The 18,420-nt window shown below is 38.0% G+C and overlaps 1 long non-coding RNA gene across 8 annotated transcripts in view; it reads right to left on the bottom strand.

Moving 5' to 3' along the window:
- LOC100858601 overlaps nt 1–18,420 on the bottom strand; it is a 126,831-nt gene that overhangs the window by 54,803 nt on the left and 53,608 nt on the right. For all 8 annotated transcript variants that reach the window (XR_005862883.2, XR_006931240.1, XR_005862884.2 and 5 more), the window contains one exon: nt 15,909–15,953. This is a non-coding gene — a long non-coding RNA (uncharacterized LOC100858601). The remainder of the gene's footprint in view (nt 1–15,908; nt 15,954–18,420) is intronic.

The following is an 18,420-nucleotide window of genomic DNA, read 5'->3' as shown; positions in this document are numbered from 1 at the left end:
TTTTTTAACTCCATTTCCATATTTCATTTAAATACTGTTTGCCCAAGAGTTATACAGCTACTGAAATAGATTTCAAGCACAGATTTCTTTAACTGAACAAGCCTCTAGGAAAAGAGGAGAAACACAATAAAAGAAAGCAGGTTAAAAAGCAGAAGCGTGGGAATGAGCTTGTCAAAGAGGGTTTTTGATCTGTCTCACAAAATATTTGACTGTGTGAGGAGACAAGAACAAGTAGATGAAATTTTCTGTATAAGAAAACTCCTCCACAGTCTAGAGTCAAAACAAAGCAGTACACACATTAATGTCAACCATTCTGCACCATCTGATCAATTTTTGTAATCCTGTTTTAGGTTTCCTCTTTAATTGTCAGTTGTAGTTTCTTAAGAAATCTGCATGCGGCTGCATTTTTAAACGCTCTCTCTACCCAAATGAACTAATTTCTTGCTTTGTATTAGTCAAAAAAGCCCTTCCAATATGTTTTTCCTTCATGAATGCATAATTTATGTTAAAACTCATTTTGTCAAGACCTCCTTTTACTGACAGGACATCTATCGAAATGTAGGTATAGTTTTGGACTACCTTTTGCCTACTTGATAACAGTCTAGCCTGTGTTTTTAACCACTTCTTTATGCTGCTGCACTGCAAAACAAACGTTCAATCTGAAGAAAAAAAAATATTTCCTGTAGGTATGATTACATTTCCAAACAGATGAGAAGATCAGCTCTTACTACAAACTTATTTTGAAGCTTTCTTATGTTGGTACTGTAAAGTTACTGCTCCTGAAGGCAGATGTCCTGTACTGATTGTAAGGCACACCCAGGTCCAAACCTCAAGTTGTTAACAGAGTTCCTCCAAATGAGTATGCAAAAAACAAGCAAGCAAGCAAACAAACAAACAAACAAAAACCCACTCAAAACTCTAGGCATCAAGTAAATGTCAAATGTCCACGACAAATTAGCATATTCTTTTGCAAATTCTCTTTTCATAGTAGCTACTTTCTCTCACTACTGGATCGTGAAGGAGTTGGAAAATAACCTAACCAGTTAACATGCAATGAAAATTCAGTAGCCTATAGGGAAAAATGTTTCAGTCCATTTTCTAAAAGACAAACATCCAACCAAAACATTAACAGCTTCAGTCAGCAATAATCACCCTGGTTAGCAATCTAAGCAGGGATTGTATACACATGGCAGCAAAATTTGAATATTGGTATGCTCTCTCTTAGTTGGTAGACGGAATAAGGAAAAGTGCCCTGTCTAGACAGTCTCAGCTTTGTAAATATAGGAAAGACCCCATTCCTTGTTTATCCATTCCTTTTATGCGTTCACCTGAAGACGCAGACATACACACACACATACACACACACACAAACGTTCACTCCAAAGTTAAAGGAAAGTGGAATATTCCTTCTAGGAAATATATTATGCACTTGGATTTAAAATTCAAGGGAACTTTGCTGGGCCTTTCAGCAGTTCTTGTAGTGTTTATATGAGGGTGATTCTGCCACTAAATTATTTGCAAATAATTCCTCTTCTGGGGGGACTTGGAGCCAAATTATAATAAGCAAGAGCAGATTGACCCAGATTAAAAGATATAATTAATCTGTCTGATTAGTAAACCTAAAAAGTACTACTTACACCAAGTTATTGTTTTTATGACAAAAGAGGACATCCTGGCAGAACAATAAAGCCAGCGCCACGGATAAGAACCTTGCAATTTACTCCAAACAGTGTGAAATATTCAGTGTAGAGATACAGCAACTTGAAATGAATAGAACTGAAATATTATCACACTAAAGGTAAATCTGACCATAAAAGTACACACGTATATAACAGTATATGACTGATTCTGGTTCACATTAAAGCCATTTTACATTACAGTAAGGGTGAAATTTTAATCCTATTAAAATCATGATGAAAATCCCATTGAATTGCAATAAGACCAGTCTCTTACATAAAATGGCTCTTTTCCAGTAAGCATTCAGGCTCAAACTAACCCCACTTTACAGATCCAGTGAGACCTGACTTAGTATAAATTAAGATGAAAATTAGATCTCCATGTGTGTACACACATCTACATATGCATACACATCTATATATTTATTTGCTCACATATTAACTTACAAACAGCTGCCTTCAGGGACCACACCTTACAGCATTTTTTATTCAGTAAATTTAGCGTTCATGACAAGCAATGCATCAATCACTACTTCCTGGAATAGGGGAAGGTCTGAACTGCAAGCATTTGCTATCCTGCAAACAGCTATTCCTGATAAACAAATAATACTGTAAAGGTATTTGTAGAGGAGATGTTTTTTGAATCCAAAGGTTATTTTAAAAATAAATACATAAAGAGTATTATACTCTCTAAAAGGTTTTATTGTGATCTGTACCACTTCCATTCAAGCACCTCAAAGCTGGTTGTATACTTCCACCACTCTCATCTCTCCTTAAGGCCTGAAACTTATGCTTTTGTGTACACTTGTTATGCTGCTCAGCATTGGTTACACACAGCGCTGTGAATAAAGTGAACTGTGGTCATGAAACACAGGCATCCATGATGGACAAGCAAAGGAACCCCAGCAGCAATTCTTCACAATCTGGAAAAGTGTGTGGTTATTGTGATTTGAAAAGGTGCTACCCTAATTCAAAGTTGGCACTTCCACCATTTGATGCTTCAAAGAAGTCAGTTGAAGCACACATAGGCCATTATCACTGGTCCTAACCACTGGATTCCCAAATTGTATAAGGGTGATTACTAGGAGCCATGTGGCATTTTCCCTCACAACAGGTCTCTGAGTCCATCAAGAAAAGGTAGCATTTTTTTCTGGTATATACTCCAAGATCTTTCGATATAAGCCGTCACTGGGTTTTGAAAGACTTAGGATGACAGGGTATCCTAGACAGCTCTCGCAAATTGGAAATGAAAATATTTCATTCCCATGTTTTTCCCATATAGAAAATCTGCTATTTTTTTTCCTTCATTCTGGGAAACACAGTTTCCCATCTGCTGACAAGAGCTATGATGCTATAAGTGTGAACATACCCTAAGCAGTTTCAGGATGACAGTGAAATGTGCATTTTTAAGACGAAAGGGAGAAGGAAAAGCCTGTAGTCGAGACAGGAAGCTGATGAGTCTTGTAATAGCTGAGTCTGCTATATACAGTCTCTGTGAGAACAAGAGGCAAGCAAAAAATGCCTTACAAGAGATAGGAAGAAGCCTGGGAAAACCTTGCTAAATATTTGGAGTAGCCAAAGAGGAGAGGTATACAAAAATCTTTATTTGAGCTATTATATTCATGCATTGATTCTAGGATTATTTAAGAAGAACATGTATGTTGTATAGACACATTCACACGTATCTTCACGTACATAGGTAGCTGTGCAAAGAATTAATCCTACTTCATGTGTCCATCTGATCATACTTCATTTGGGCATTTTACTGTTGGGTACATTTAAATTTACAAGGTGCATGTATGGATTTTATGGCAAGTGATGTCAGCTGTTACAATGAATTGCATGTGACTTAAATGCAAAGTTAACCTCAATATGTTTAAAATAAGTAGTAATAAATACACTAAATTGGACAAGGGAGCAGCAGAAGTTTTCACTGAACACAGAGGAACGACCTTGAGGTTTACAGAAAGGATGAAAATAACAGCTGCTCAAAACACAAGTTCTGCAGCTCTGGTTCTCACCAGCTTTTTACCCTAATAGCTTCTTCATGAGTGATGGGAAATCTTACTAGAGTTTTCCTTAGAATCACAATCCAAAAAAAAAAAAGAGTTTTGGCAAGACATTAATTCCTTTCTTCCTTTAAGCATGCTTGTAGATAAAAAAACAAAACAAAACAAACAAACAAACAAAAACTTACATTACAAAATGAATAGAAATATATATATTTTTTTCCTTTAAATCCTTAACGTGATCTAGAGTAACTTTCTTTTTGGAGGACTGCAGTGAAAATATCTCATACCAGTTCAAAGCTGAGGTCATCAATAACAACAGGAGGCAGAAAAGCTGTTCTAATGCTTTTCCTTCTCTGCATCTGTTTTGTGTTAGTGCACTTGATGTAGCAGTCAGAAGAGTATCAGTGAAGGCTTGTGTGAGTGTAGAAGACCTAGCACTCTGAAATAGGCACTGCGTTTATCCATGTGAAGAGAAAATGAGGTAGAAAGAATTGGCTTATTTCTAAGAGATCATAATTTTGCGCAGCAGATTTAGAAAACTTTATTTATCACCAGGAAGACAAATTTATAATATATGGAGTCCTCACTATGCTTGCATTGCATTAAATAAAAATAATCACATAAAACAATTTTCCTCCAGTTCAGATCTCTGCTGATCACTGTTTAATGCACTGGCTATAACTTAACAGGATCCTTCATTGCTGCTGAGATTAAATGCGCAAAATAGCACTCAGGATTCAAGGAGATACGGGTCATTGTGGAAAGTGGGAACAGTTGCTTCAGACAAAGTGCATTATTGTCTACTTTTCTACGAGTACAGCTGCTTTCCAAGATGCTTTTTAAAATCATATACTAAAATACCAATTGATAGACAAAATACATTCGTATGAGTTCTCCAAATAACTGAAGCAGTCCTACAAAGCTCATTGCATAGACACAATGGAGTTAAGATTACTTTTGAGGACCAAGCTCTACTTTGTTTCATAGTTAGCTATTTACGCATGGCTACACAACATCCTGGACTGACCATGCACAGCTATTTCCAATTCATAAAGCCTATGATGTGGGAATGCTCTCATAAAAAAGCAAGGATGACAGAAAGATGCTGGAACAAATATCACAGCACACAGGTATTTCTGCCTCTATCTACTTTCTTGGTAGTACCTATACCATGATTGAACTCTGTGATCATTCCTGATACACATTTGGAACAGCAACAGAAGATGTCTGAAAATCGGGTCTATGGTCTTGTGGTTGGCTGGGGATGATTTCTGTTCTATGCCAAACCCTCAGTCATGGAATACGAGATATCTTTATGATACTTCTTGAGCTTTAGAACTTCGGCCTTTACTCTGCACAATTCCCTTCACTTTCAGGGGAGTATTCTTTAGGCAGTTGAACAAGTACAATAGCTAACAACTTCAGAAAAGAGTGCTCTCATTTCTTATTTCTCTTCCATGTCAGAAATTGATACCACCTGACTGTGGCATAAACTCATATTCTTAATCAAATCTCTCAGTGAGATGGTTTGGTTTTCTGCAAGCTGTTAATTTCTGTAATTGGTCCACAAGGCAGAAACAATGTCCTTAGATTGGAACTGGACATATCAGACTAAATATCTGCTTCTCTTTTTAGCAAGTTCACTGAGCGCGCAGTCACAAGGCATCTTCCCAGGTTGCATCTAGTGATGTACAGAGATCACAAAGCCTTCTAAAACAAAAGCATTCTTTATCAAAAGCAGTTAGATGCTTTCTGTCACCCAAGGACAGTCACTGCTGGCAGCCCGAGTAGGACTGCTTCTTCCAATTCTTCTCAGCCAGCAACCCTACCTCAGTCAGATCCTCCTGAACAACAAAACACCATCTATCAGCAGATCATCCCTCAAAAACCATACTCTTCATTTTTTTTCTCCTGTATCTGTGGGATTCTTCCCATCCTTGTTCAAAGAGCCGAAGAGGAAACAATGGCTTCAGAGCAGGTAGAGCTTTCCTCAATGGTACTCAACTGTGTACAGACAAGTTTCTACGCGGTTAATTCCTTCTCCTTCTGTATTTTTTCCCTCAGAGCCTCCGTTAAGTGAAAGCAATGTATTTTTACAATAAACATTCCACAAAATACATTCATATATAGAATTATTTGATTATTATTGCAGAGCAACTCTGATTTTCCAAAGCAACTTAGCCATCTCTATAGAACACAGAACAAAGCAACTGGTTTGTAAAATACAAAAGCAAAAGAGAAACTCAAAACCTTTTCTTCAGCATTCCTTACTGCCTTATTCTTTACACATTCTACTTTGTCCTCGGCGTTTCTCTAATTCTTTGCTAACTTTCTGGACTCTGCCTACCACTGAAACTGAGAAACAGGAAAGCACTTAACGTGGCACATTTTTCATGGCATACTCTGAAGCAGGAAGAGGAAACCTCCTGTGAATTTAAACTACAAAGCTTTGGGAGACAGGAGAGGAGGCTGGGAAAGTGGTATCAGAATATGCTCAAAACACAGACTGAATATCTGTACAGCAAAATTACTATAGCATATATAATTACAAGTACTTGGGAGCTCAGTGTTTTATCTCATCCCCTTTAAAAGCTGCATTGTGACACAAGAGTCAGCATCAACACTAACTGTGTCACCAGTAACAATGACAGTTATTATTACTCTTTATTATATGGAAATTCCCCATTTGTTCCTGCAGATAGTATCTCCCTTAATCTGGTAACAGTGTGGCATAGGTGATTTCTGTTTTCATTGGCAACAACATATTCCATGCTGGGAAAATATGACTAGTCATGCAAAAGGCTTAATCTTGAAATTCAACTATTTTTTGTTTCTTGGTGGCCTCTAATTGCAAGCTTGAGGCAGTGCACAATAATTATCAGTCTGCAAGCATGAAAAGGAGTAAATGCCAGTCAGGCTACATGCTTGCTTTGTGCACACAACGACATCTAAAGCACTCTGCCATGTCAGAGTAGGGCTGGCAGCTTGCTTCTTCAGTGTAATGGCAGCGATTCAGCTGGTAACTGGATGAAAAATTGCAGCAGGTTTCCCTGTTATGATTCTTTCATGCATCTCTGTCAATGGCAGTTTACATTCTGGGATTGAGATCATTTGTTTCCTGTTTGCTTACAGCTTCAGGCTTTTCTTGTTTGCCACCACAGATTTACAGCCCTCCCCCCGCAGCAAACCACATCTAAAGGGTTGAGGAATTATAGGCCTTAATACTTTGCAGCTCAGCACATGTAGCAGAAAGTTAAAACTACTGTAAAAGGAACGATGACTAGATACTCCTGTGAAATAAATACATGTATGTGTGCAGATACGTATATGCCCACAGGGCACTCCATATAGAGATGAGATGTGAGACTAAAAGCTTTATTAGTGGTCTTTTTCTCATAAACTAACAGACAAAATCTCAGAAACTAAAAATAAATAGAAATAACCTGTTTTAATGGGTTCCTTTCCCTAACCCTACTTGGAAAATGATAGCAGAGTAAAATATTCACTTCAAAAGCCTTCCAGTAGACAGACATTTTTTAACAGTTTGTTGAAACAGAATGTTGCTAAACTCATGCAATCATTAAACATAAACAAGAGCATAAACACAAGCATAAATGACCTGATCCTTATTTATCATACACACCTAGCAGGAGAGCTGCTAATACCCCATGACACCAGCCTATCTAGCACGATTGCTTACATATTTTACGTACACGCTTCACTGCCTTCAACACACGTACAGTCTTGGTGCCAATAATGAAGTAGGGAATTGCTACTACATACATTAACAAATGTGTGTGTAAAAGCAGACACAGGAATGCTAAGGCCTGCTTTTAACTCCTGCTAAAATTAACTGAAGTTGTTTTCAGCCTTGAAAAATGTGACCCTGAGTACTGAGAATAAAACATGAGGGTAAAGCAGCGAGACTAGAACAAAATGGTGAGTGTGTGATTAAACGGAGACCTGAATAGAAGTTGCCCAATCTACCATCTTACTCAGCTATCCTTTATCTATGAAAGGAAGCACTGTTTGCCTTTATCACTCCTGTCATGGTCAGCAAAACTGGGCGAAAGATAATTTATTTGGTAAATGCCACCTGTTTTTTGTTTTTCTATTCACTAAGTGCTCAGAAGCAGTTTTGCTTTTCCTTGAATGTATATTTGTATTCAGAGAATTGTTCGTGGTTGCCAGCTTATTCACAAGCAGCTCATTACAAGCATTCACTCTTTAAGCACTTGGTTAATTTTGATTAGATAAATGGCTATAGGGTATGTTTCTCTCCCTGACTGGATCTCTGAGTGTTCAGTTTCTTGATTAAATACTCATGTTTACAAATTTCCAATTCTCTTTCTAAGACTGTTCTTCAATATTTATTTAATATACACTATTTCAAACATTCCTGCCATAAGAAAATAAGCAGTGTGGCAGCAGTTCAAACAACAGTCTCTGGTGGCTGAAGTTTTAGAATGCACGCTACCTGTTTGAATGAGTACAACTGAGGCAGTCTTATTCAAAAATGCACACATGATGCTGTATTATATTGTTTAGTTGTGAGAAAACTATTCCTTAAAGGACTTAAGGCATGTTATGTGAGTCTCTCTGATCTCACTAGAGTATTCTAAAATACAATGACATTATCAGGTTGTTGGAAACGTCTATGGATGAAGGCCACTGAATCAGATACACCAGCCTGCCCGGGTTCTTTTGCACGGTGATGCACTTTTGCATGCACTGGAGTATTCAGTGATACAAAGCCACTGTAAAATTATCTTCATCAGCCAGTTTACTGTTGCACGTGTCACAAGAACGGCTAAAGAAGTCATTCAAAGCTGATCTCAGACACCTAACATGAGGCAAAACGTTGCCATAATAGCCCCTTGTTTCTGTCACATTCACTCACATTGGTTGTAAGAATGGCAGAGATGCCCTTTTGGGGAAACACTATTAAATGATCTCTGGACCAAGTCCTGAATTAGGTTGGACTTCAAATATCTGCTCTTTATGTCAGATGAAGTCAAGGGGAAGGACCTAAAGGAGGCAAAGGTCAACAAAGGGGCTAGCAAAGGTAGCCAAGGAAAACAAATGTCAAGAAAAGAAGCTAACCTCCTTGCAGCTACTGTGTTAAAGCCAGTGTTTAAAATCATCGTGATGAGGAGATTCTCCTGAAAAGAAAGGCAGGAAAAGGATAACCCACTTCTGCCAACTGAGTCAAGCCACAGCCTCCATGCAAAACTGACACTAAGTATTTTACTCTTTACAAATAGTCTTTATAATTGGGATTTTTAAATAATCCTTCTTAAAAGGGATTGCAGCTGTAATCAATTTGTGGAGGGCTGTTTTAATAAGAAGCTGCTCGAATAGGATTAACTATGAGACCCTAGACCTCTTTCCTCTAGTCCTTAAACTCTTATTTGAAACATTTAGATACCCCATAAATTATTTATTGGTCTTACAAGGTGTCATCAAGCTAAGAAAATGATGCTTGACAAGTTGAAAACCGTAACCATTTCCACCAATTTGTTAACAGCCTCTCCCACATGGCATGTAATGTCTCACTTGAGCCTTGACTTACAGGAACAGTAGTTATATTCACCCGTTGCACCAAAATGACGCGTATAGAGCTAGCAGACCCCTTGTGCATTCTGTTTATTTCAGGAAATGTGTCACAAAGTAATTTATAGATAGCTTGAAAATAGACTGTCAGAATGGATTTCATTTTCCTTGCAAGGTTCTTAAATAACACGGCAACAGAAAAAAAACAAAGCTTTTCACTCCCCCCACCCCCCACCCAAAGTACCCTTGAACACTTTGATTTCTGAACTGCACAGATAAATACCTACGTAACCATACTATGAAAAGCAATACAGGGCAAATCTGTGTGAGCATTTGCCAAGAACAGAGGAATCAACTCCTTCATCTGAATTACACCTTACAAATGCTCTGTGCATCAGTTCAGGTTGGAAGTAAAGCTATTGAAGTACTTTTTTTTTGCAAGGCTACCCTGGCCATGCTGCTTAGTTTGTGCATGAAGATCAGTAAAAAGGTAGTGGGACAAGGAACATAACTTCTCTATGACGAATCTAGCTAAAGGATGACTTCAATCATGAGGCAGCTTGCATTATCGATTATCATTTGACGACAGTCTTCATGCCTCTGATTATTTGAGAATCTGAGAAGAGTAGGAACTCACTGCATCTGAACTTAGAGTATTGCTCAGTGCTGTTCCTTGGGAGAATATAAGACAAGGTTTCCTGCTTTCTTCTGTGGAGTCTTAAAACACTGATTAACAATGCACCACCATAAATTGCAGCAGGTTTGTGGGGGATTCTTGGCCATATGGACTTTGTCAAACAGATTTTTTTTTAATTATTATTTTTTACAATGACTATGTGATTATGTATTTGATCCATGGTGCAACCAATCTTTCTTCCGTCAAGCAGTCTGTGTTAGTGTATCACATAAAGCAATTAAAGAACCACTTAAACAAAGACTTCAAAGTCCGAAGCCCTAATTTACGACCTGCCGTTTGTTTACTGTATTATCCTACTAATACCAGATCAGTCAGCCTTCAACAGCAATATAATAAAACTGTCCATGGGACCAAAGTTGATGGGGGAGTGCACACTAGGTTTATCAAGTGTACAGTTTCCACATAGAGAATATCTGAAACCAAATCCACATAAAAACTTAAAACTGGGGAAACCATAGATGCACCCGATGCAGGTTTTGTCTGATCTACTTCCTGATATCATTTCAAGCTCACTGAACTTCTTTGAAGTTTGGACATCTTAAGAGCCAGTGACTGCTGCAAATTTCTCTTCCATTCAATCATGGTGCAGGTGACACAAAGGAGATCAACAACTACCACTGTATTTATGAGCTATCATGTACATCTGAGTTTATCAGACATTTTAAAGCATTAAAGCATGACTGGGTGTGGTCATTTAATAGAACATTCATCTGAGTCTTCAAATGAAAAAAACAGCTATTAAGTGAAAAAAAATGAAGGAGTATTATTACTAGAAATCTATTATTATTTTCAAAAATGTTGAAGCTGTTTGTTTCTGTCTCCTTATAGACACCACAAGATTATCGGTTTGATCCTTTGTACAACCCATCTGTTTACTATGAAGCAGCCCACATTAGTGTATTATGTAAAGCAATTAGAGAAACTGGTTAAACAGACTGCAAAGCATGAAGTCTCTGGTAGTCCCAGCTAAAATATTTAAAATACAATACAGCACACTGGGCCTTTTCCACACAAAGAACTCTAAAAAATAGATAACTCCCAGTAGGTCAGGAACATTAGTGAAGATTTCAGTGAAAACATCGGCTTAGATTTAATGTAATAAAGTTATAATTCTCTATCATCTGTGTTTTAAATATGATTAATTCTTAAGCCATTTGAGCACTTGAAAAATAAGTGCTTATGCTTCAGATTTGAGAGCACAAGCATGATGATTTCAGTAAGGTATATGGTGAAAGCAAATAGAGCTTTCCAATTTTTCATTGATTAACTTGATCTTGACTATTAAAGTATAGGGATAGTCAGTGGGGAAGTTATTAAATCACAAAAGGAAAACATATCTTTTAGAAAGCTGCAGATTACAGGCAAGAAACATTCAATAAGAAATACCCAAATATTCAAAAACATCTGTATATCCCTTTTTCATTGTTCCATGTAATTTGGAGAGCTTATATGACAGTACAGCTCTGGTCATTCATGAACAAAGACATTTTGTGTTTTCAGTTATACACAGGGAAGTAATTGAGTTTAAAAGATGTAGAAAGCAATATAAGTTAGCAGGGGAAAATGAAGAAATTATTGCACTGCTATTAGAAAAGCAGCATGTTAGCCTAGGAACCCTTTTTTGTTTATAATTTCATAAACGGAGTCAGTAGCCTGAGACAAGCCTGTCACATCTTTGGCTTTGAACAAGGGTCAGTGATGGATAACTGACCTCCTTTCTCACTTTTATCAACAAATGTCAAAAAAGGCAAACAACAGCAATGACATCCTGCCCAAACAGCCAAGAGTGTTTCATTTTCTTTGCACTTCTGTTTCCTCTGTGCCTTTAATCAGGGCCGGAGGATGTAATTGCTCTGTCTGGGCACAGCTTAAGGCATGCTGTGCAACTAACAATTAGTTTAGAGACTGAGATCTATAAATTTTGAGAAAAGAGTAAGAGGATTTGGTGTGCTTGAGCTATCCTTTCTAATGAAGAAAAATATCACACCGGAAGGGACCCAGAGTGTTATCAAAGCAACTTAATATCATCTGGTAGTGATTTGTAGGCCCTGATAATCTATTGTGATCATGTTGAAGGGGGAGGAAAAAGTCCACGTGTTCCCCTATTTATGAGATTTCCAAAATGATGGCCACCATCTGTGCAAACGCCACTAATTTCAGCCACCGTCTTCATGGCAAATGGCTCCATGAGATTGTCCGAGGGAAGGGAAGCACTGCAGGAATGTAGGGCTATTTATTGTTTATAAAAATAAACCAACTGGACTAAGACATATGCAAGGAATTTATATCAAACAGCTGCAAAAGCAAGTTGCCTCAATAGGGAGGGTGCATTGATGATGCAATCAGACCACACTGACAGATTCTCCTATTATTCTTAGAATATACATGGCATGCTCGAGATACTGACTTGTCCCTATCTCCATCCAAACTCACCTTACACGGATATTCTTAGAATCATTTTTGAAAACAGTTTCAATTGACAAATTTATTGTGTGAATTTATTAACTATGTAAATAAAAGCAAAGTTTAAGACCAGTCTGTCCCCATAAAAGCTTACCTCTCTTAAAAAAACATTTCCTCCTTGCTGCTTTAGCTAAACAAGCACAATGCAGATGCTAGTATCCTGCATCAGTGACCCTCCATTTCACGTACATCAGGTTTCTAGAATTTGAAAATTCCTCACTTTATGGTTGGTAGTGTAATCCCATTAAAAGCCTTTCCTAATTTCTTCAGGAAGGTGACCGAATGCATCACAATAAGCAACAACACTCACTGAGAACAAAACGTCAATGAATAATGTGATAACATCAAAATGATAAATGGTAACACTACAAAACCACAAATATTTTAGTATTGGGCCTGCATAATAGCACCAGACAAAGGGAAAAAGAGATCTAAGAAGAGAGACAAGCTTCTTTCCCTTGCAAAGCTGGTTTACCAGCCGTGTCTGACACTGGAGAGAATCTTACTTATTTAACTGTTAATGGGTTGGTATACCTACAGCAACCTCTGGGAAATTCTCTTTCTACGTCTACATGCTTGAAAACAGCTATCTTCGCTTTTCATTAAAACAGCATGCACTTTGAAACACCTGCCTTCAGGAAAACTCTCAAGCTGATTGACTCTAACATGAGAATTAATTCAGGCTGCTGAAGTGTGTGAACAAGGCTCCACAGAACAGTGTGTAGGTATTAGGCTTTTCCATAATACGAACTGGCAACAATTGCTCTTTTGGGAATCTGGCTCAGCTGGAATTCAAGCACTTTGTTTGACAACTGACTTTCAAGGTGCATGTCCTTTTCCTTTAAACAAACAGAAGATGCTTGAAAGCCAAGGTACAACAGTGCATACATGTATGCATGCACTGTTTAATGAAAAAAAAAGAACAGTTTGCAAGAAATCATTTGGCACAGTTTACAAATTACTTATACAGGTTGATGCCAAAACATTTGAACTGGAAAAGAAGAAAAATGTTTTGTTTGCTTCATTTCACTACAAAGAATGATCATAAAAGCCACTAAAAGTTACTAACGTGTTTTCTGACTTCTAGGAGACTCTAGGATTTGGGTCTCTTATTTTAGAGGAAAATTAAACAGTCACAACATACTTTAGCTCATTATGTACTAACAGTGAGACACACAGGTGAACTGGAACCTTCTTAGCAGCATCCTCCTCCCCTAAACTGTAATCCCAAAAGCAAAACCCTCAAACTACTCCACGTACAGCTGACACAGTACAGGCACAATTGTGCACTGGTCACGCTGCATCTGAGGGTGACTTCTCTGAAGCAGACTCCTTAATGCTTTGTGCACAAAGCTTCAAAACTCCCCTGGAGACCTTCCAACTGTATCTCTTCCATATCTCTCTCACACAAATATTTTTTAAGTACTCAGTTCACACACTCATGATCCACAAAAACCACACACTTGGACACTGGTTCAGGTCATAGTTTCCCTGTAGTCATGGCTAATCTATAGAACAGCAGAAAGGCTGTTTAAATTTATTAGCAAATCTGCCAATAAACTTGCCCTTTAGAAGAAAGAGATGGTTGAGAAACAAGCTCAAAAATATCTGCTGTCTTAATAATCAGTTAAATGAAATCCTGGTGTTGCTCAAGGAGTAATTACCTGACATTTTTCTCTGACAGTACAGCACAGACATTCTTGTATTTCCTTCTAGGCTCTGAGTGGTCATTTCTGTTTCTGTGCTGCAGATAATCCTCTTTGCTGTGCTGAAACCTACAGAAGTAGCCTCACAAAAAGCCGTAGCAGTACAGCAAATGGGGGTTCTGTGACCTCGGAGCCAGTGAACCACCAAAGTTGACTTAACCACTAAATAAAATAGATTCTAGATCTGCATCAGCAATACACTTCATTTCTGATCAAATTTCAAACTGGTTTTAATTTGAATACATGCAAAGTCCTAAACACTCTTTCATTAAAACTCATTTCAAAGCATGCTAAGCCTACTTTATCAAGTAAAACAGTTTAAGAAGTTAAGCTGGGAGCATCTAATGATATGTATATTTATGTCTACTACAAAACACCTAAATGTTCAGAACACATTTAGTATTGGTACTCAAGAGGACTTCAAAAAGTTAATCAACTAAAGATCAGCGTGCATAAGGTAAAGCATGTTGCATCTATAGGTAGATGCTCCATGCATCAACCAAAGGTCAGACACTGTCTGCAGAAACAGCTCTGACACCCCAATTTATTTATGCTCTCAGTGGAAACTAACTAAAATGATCAGTGTGAGCACACTTCAGTTCAGGTTCACAAATGAAACCTGCCACAATCGATTTCATTTCAAGTTACACCACTCCCATTAGTTATGAAATCATACCAGAAAGTAGGTCAGTGAAATGATCCAGGTTCAAAAGCTGTTGTGAAGTGCTGGTGGGGGGGAGACGCAAAACTGACAACAGCCTCTTAAAGCAGCTGTCCTACATGAGAAACAGTGGAATTGTATCCAAGGTTATACTTTTCCTGACAACTTTTTACTGTGCTTTGAGGTATTTTACATCAATAAATTTGCAAACAGGTCACAGAACCAGATGGGAAAAAGTGCAGAGTTTGAGCCTCATCAGTGAGAAACCTTTCCAAGAAGAAATCTTATACTGGCTTTTGTTTGCAATAATATATGCAAAATGACCCCCAGTATTCAAACACAGAAACAAGGTTAGATTGTGTCCTGTTCAAGCATGTCAAAAAAGTACAATATGCCAGAGGGTTTGAAATGATGTGTATTTTTGCTTCCATTATCTCAAGCACTAAATGGTGACAAACTGAATTTCCTTAGCTGATTCCTTTTTAGGGATCATTGTCAAAGAGATCTTTATAACTCCTGTGTACTTCCTACTCCTACTTATTCCTGCATCACCACTCTTTCAACACACTGCAAAATACCACATTTGTCACTCTACTGGAATGTAAAGGTATATGCTATGTGTGGTATGCTGTTGCAAGATTGCTGTGTGATTCATACTATGATGGCGGAGGAAAGACTTCAGAAAGCATGCCAGTTACTGAATTTTTCACAAGTTATTTAGCAGTCTTTCAACAGATCACCATATTTTTTTCGATTAAAACACATAGAGCTGTCATTTAGGAGCTAGCAGAAGTATTTTGCTGTTCACAAAATTCAATACTGGTAACACTGAAATATATATTACTTTTTATTTCATAAAGTGAGCACAAAGGGTTGCAGACTGCAAGATATACCATTACATTATTAAGAAATGAATAGAAAAATTCAATTTTTGCACAGCTTGTATGTTATTTGCATGACATCTGATGAGGGATTTTTATATAACTTCCTTCTAATTAGCAAGTATGTATGTCCAAGACAACAGAGAAATAAGACTTAGTAAGCCTTAAAAATATACTTTTTCTGTAATATTCCTCCTCCCAGCATTTTGAACATGAAAAGATTAAATTTATAAAGACAAATACATAAAGTAGATCTTACCTTTTACTTCTCTACATGAATGCATCCTTCCAGTCATAATTTGTCCTTTAAAACAACAGAAAAATATCTGGTTTTTTTATGACAATAATACATTTTTGACCCTAGAGGATCCCTTTTTCTTGTTATCAAAGTGCTTTTGATGAGGGTGAACATTACAATCCCACTCTTATCAGCTGAATAGAAACTGGTCCATTGCAGTGTAAGCATTTTACCTGAAAGGGCAGAGGCAGAAGTATCCAGATTCAAAACTGATATAAGGTATTTTGAAGGAACTATGATTACTTTCACCAACTGAACAATTTATCAGTGTGTTGAACAGAAACAGTTTGCAGATAGCTATGTCTCCGTTATATATTCACTGTCTAAATAAAAGGGAATCCTACATCCCTAAACTCTGTTGTATCATAAACCGATCTTCTTCAAAGTGTATCCTCCTTAGGTACTGGCAATGTTGTATTGTGTACTTTAGTGAAACAAAGATGGCCATCATCTACTTTATAGCAGAAATACTCATAAGAAAGGAACTTATTTTAATACACAAGAACACTTGATTTAGCATTTTTTTTCTTATGTTCTACAGTTACTTTTTAATCATATGATTTAATACTAGCTAATAAAAGCCATCTATAGCAAAAAAATGACCTGAACTGGCAAGATAAAATTTACAACTGCATTATAACGAAGCCAGCTTAATCCACTGGAAACTTGAAGAATAAACAAAAAGTCTTAGTCTAAACATTGGGGAAACTGAAATTTTAATTTTGTGATAAGAACTCATTTCACCTGTAAAAATTCTGGAATGGGTAAAAATAATCCTATGCACTTGTCATTATTAGTTTTTGCTTTGATCCTTTAGACAGTCCTCCAATATTTTCTCAGTTAGCATAGATAAAACTTTCCAAAATGACAAAGTACATATAAAACATTGGCCACAAAAAAGAAAATGAAAGAAAAAAATCATTTTAAGATTCTAATCTTATGTGATATCATGAGAATAATATACTTTATCATTATATAGAATCATAGAATCATTTAGGTTGGAAAAGACCTCTAAGATCATTAAGTCCAACCATCAACCTAGCAGTGCCAAGTCTACCACTAATCCATGTCCCCAAGCACCACACCTACACATCTTTGTAATACCTCCAAGGGATGTGACTTAACTGCTTGCCTGGGAAGCACATTCTAACACTTTACAATCCTTTCAGTGAATATTTTTTTTTCCCCTAATGTCCTCAATCTGTGCCAGAGGAAATTTAGATTGGACATTTCCTTTTGTTCTATCATGTGTTTCTTTGGATAAGAGACTGACCTCCACTGCACCATGGCCTCCTTTGAGGTAGGGCAGTGACTGTCCTGAGCTTCCTTTTCTCTGGACTAAATAACCCTAGCTACCTCAGCCGCCACTCATAAGACTCATTTTCCAGACTCTTTACCAGCTTTGTTGCCCTCATTTGGTCAAGCTCCAATGCCTCAATGCCTTTCTTGTAGTGAGAAGCCTAAAATTGAACACAGTAATCAAGGTGCGGCCTCACAAGGGAACAATCTGGGCCTATGCCTGCTGGACATGCTATCTCTGTTATAGGCCACAATGCTGTCTGGCCTTCTTGGTCACCTCATATTGAGTCAGCTATAGACCCAATACCTCCAGGTTCTATTCCATCAGGCAGTTTTCCAGCCCCTCTTCCCACAGCCTGTGGTGCTTCACATCAGTTGTGACACTGCTCGGGAGCCAGCGCTTATCCCACCAAGCCCCACACAGCAGGCCTTGGCCCCACAGCTGGGTCCACACAGGCCCCTCTGCAGACTGACACAGCTGCATAACTGGGTACCATGTGCAAACTTCCTGAGGGCACTCTATCACCTCTTCCAGATTGTTTATAAAGATATTAAAGAGAACTGGCCGCAGTACTCAACATTGCAGGACACAGCTGGCCAGCTGGATTTAACGCTATCTATCACAGCTCCTTGGGCTTGACCACTCAGCTTTTTACCCAGTGGAGCATACACCCACCTAAGCCACAAACAGCCAGTTTCTTCAAAAGAATGATGTGGGAAACAGTACCAAAAATTTTACTGAAGTCTAGCTAGAGAGCATCCACAGCCTCTCTCTCATCCACTAAGCAGGTCACCTCATCATAGATCAGGTTATTCAGGCAGGACCTGCTTCTAATAAGCCCACACTGACAGGGCCTGTACACCTGGTTGTCCTGTATGTGCCACAGGATGGCACTCAAGATGATCTGCTACGTGGCCCACCCCGGCACTCCCCCTTTTGTGGTTAATGTATTCCAAAAAACGTTTCTTATTGTCTTTAGCACAATAGTCAGATTAAGCTCCAGCTGGGCTTTAGTCCTTCTCATTTTCTCACAACACCTCTGCAGTGGCCTGTCCCTTCTCACAAGGGTCAGAAAGTCTCTTTCTCCCTGAATTCTAGCCAAATCTCTCTGTTCAGCCACGCCTGCCTTCTTCCCCACCAGCTCATCTTCAGGCCTGCTCCTGTACTTCAGGA

The sequence above is a fragment of the Gallus gallus genome, chromosome 11 (assembly GCF_016699485.2).
Source record: "Gallus gallus isolate bGalGal1 chromosome 11, bGalGal1.mat.broiler.GRCg7b, whole genome shotgun sequence".
Taxonomy (NCBI): Eukaryota; Metazoa; Chordata; class Aves; order Galliformes; family Phasianidae; genus Gallus; species Gallus gallus.
This window is presented reverse-complemented; position numbering and strand designations above follow the sequence as displayed.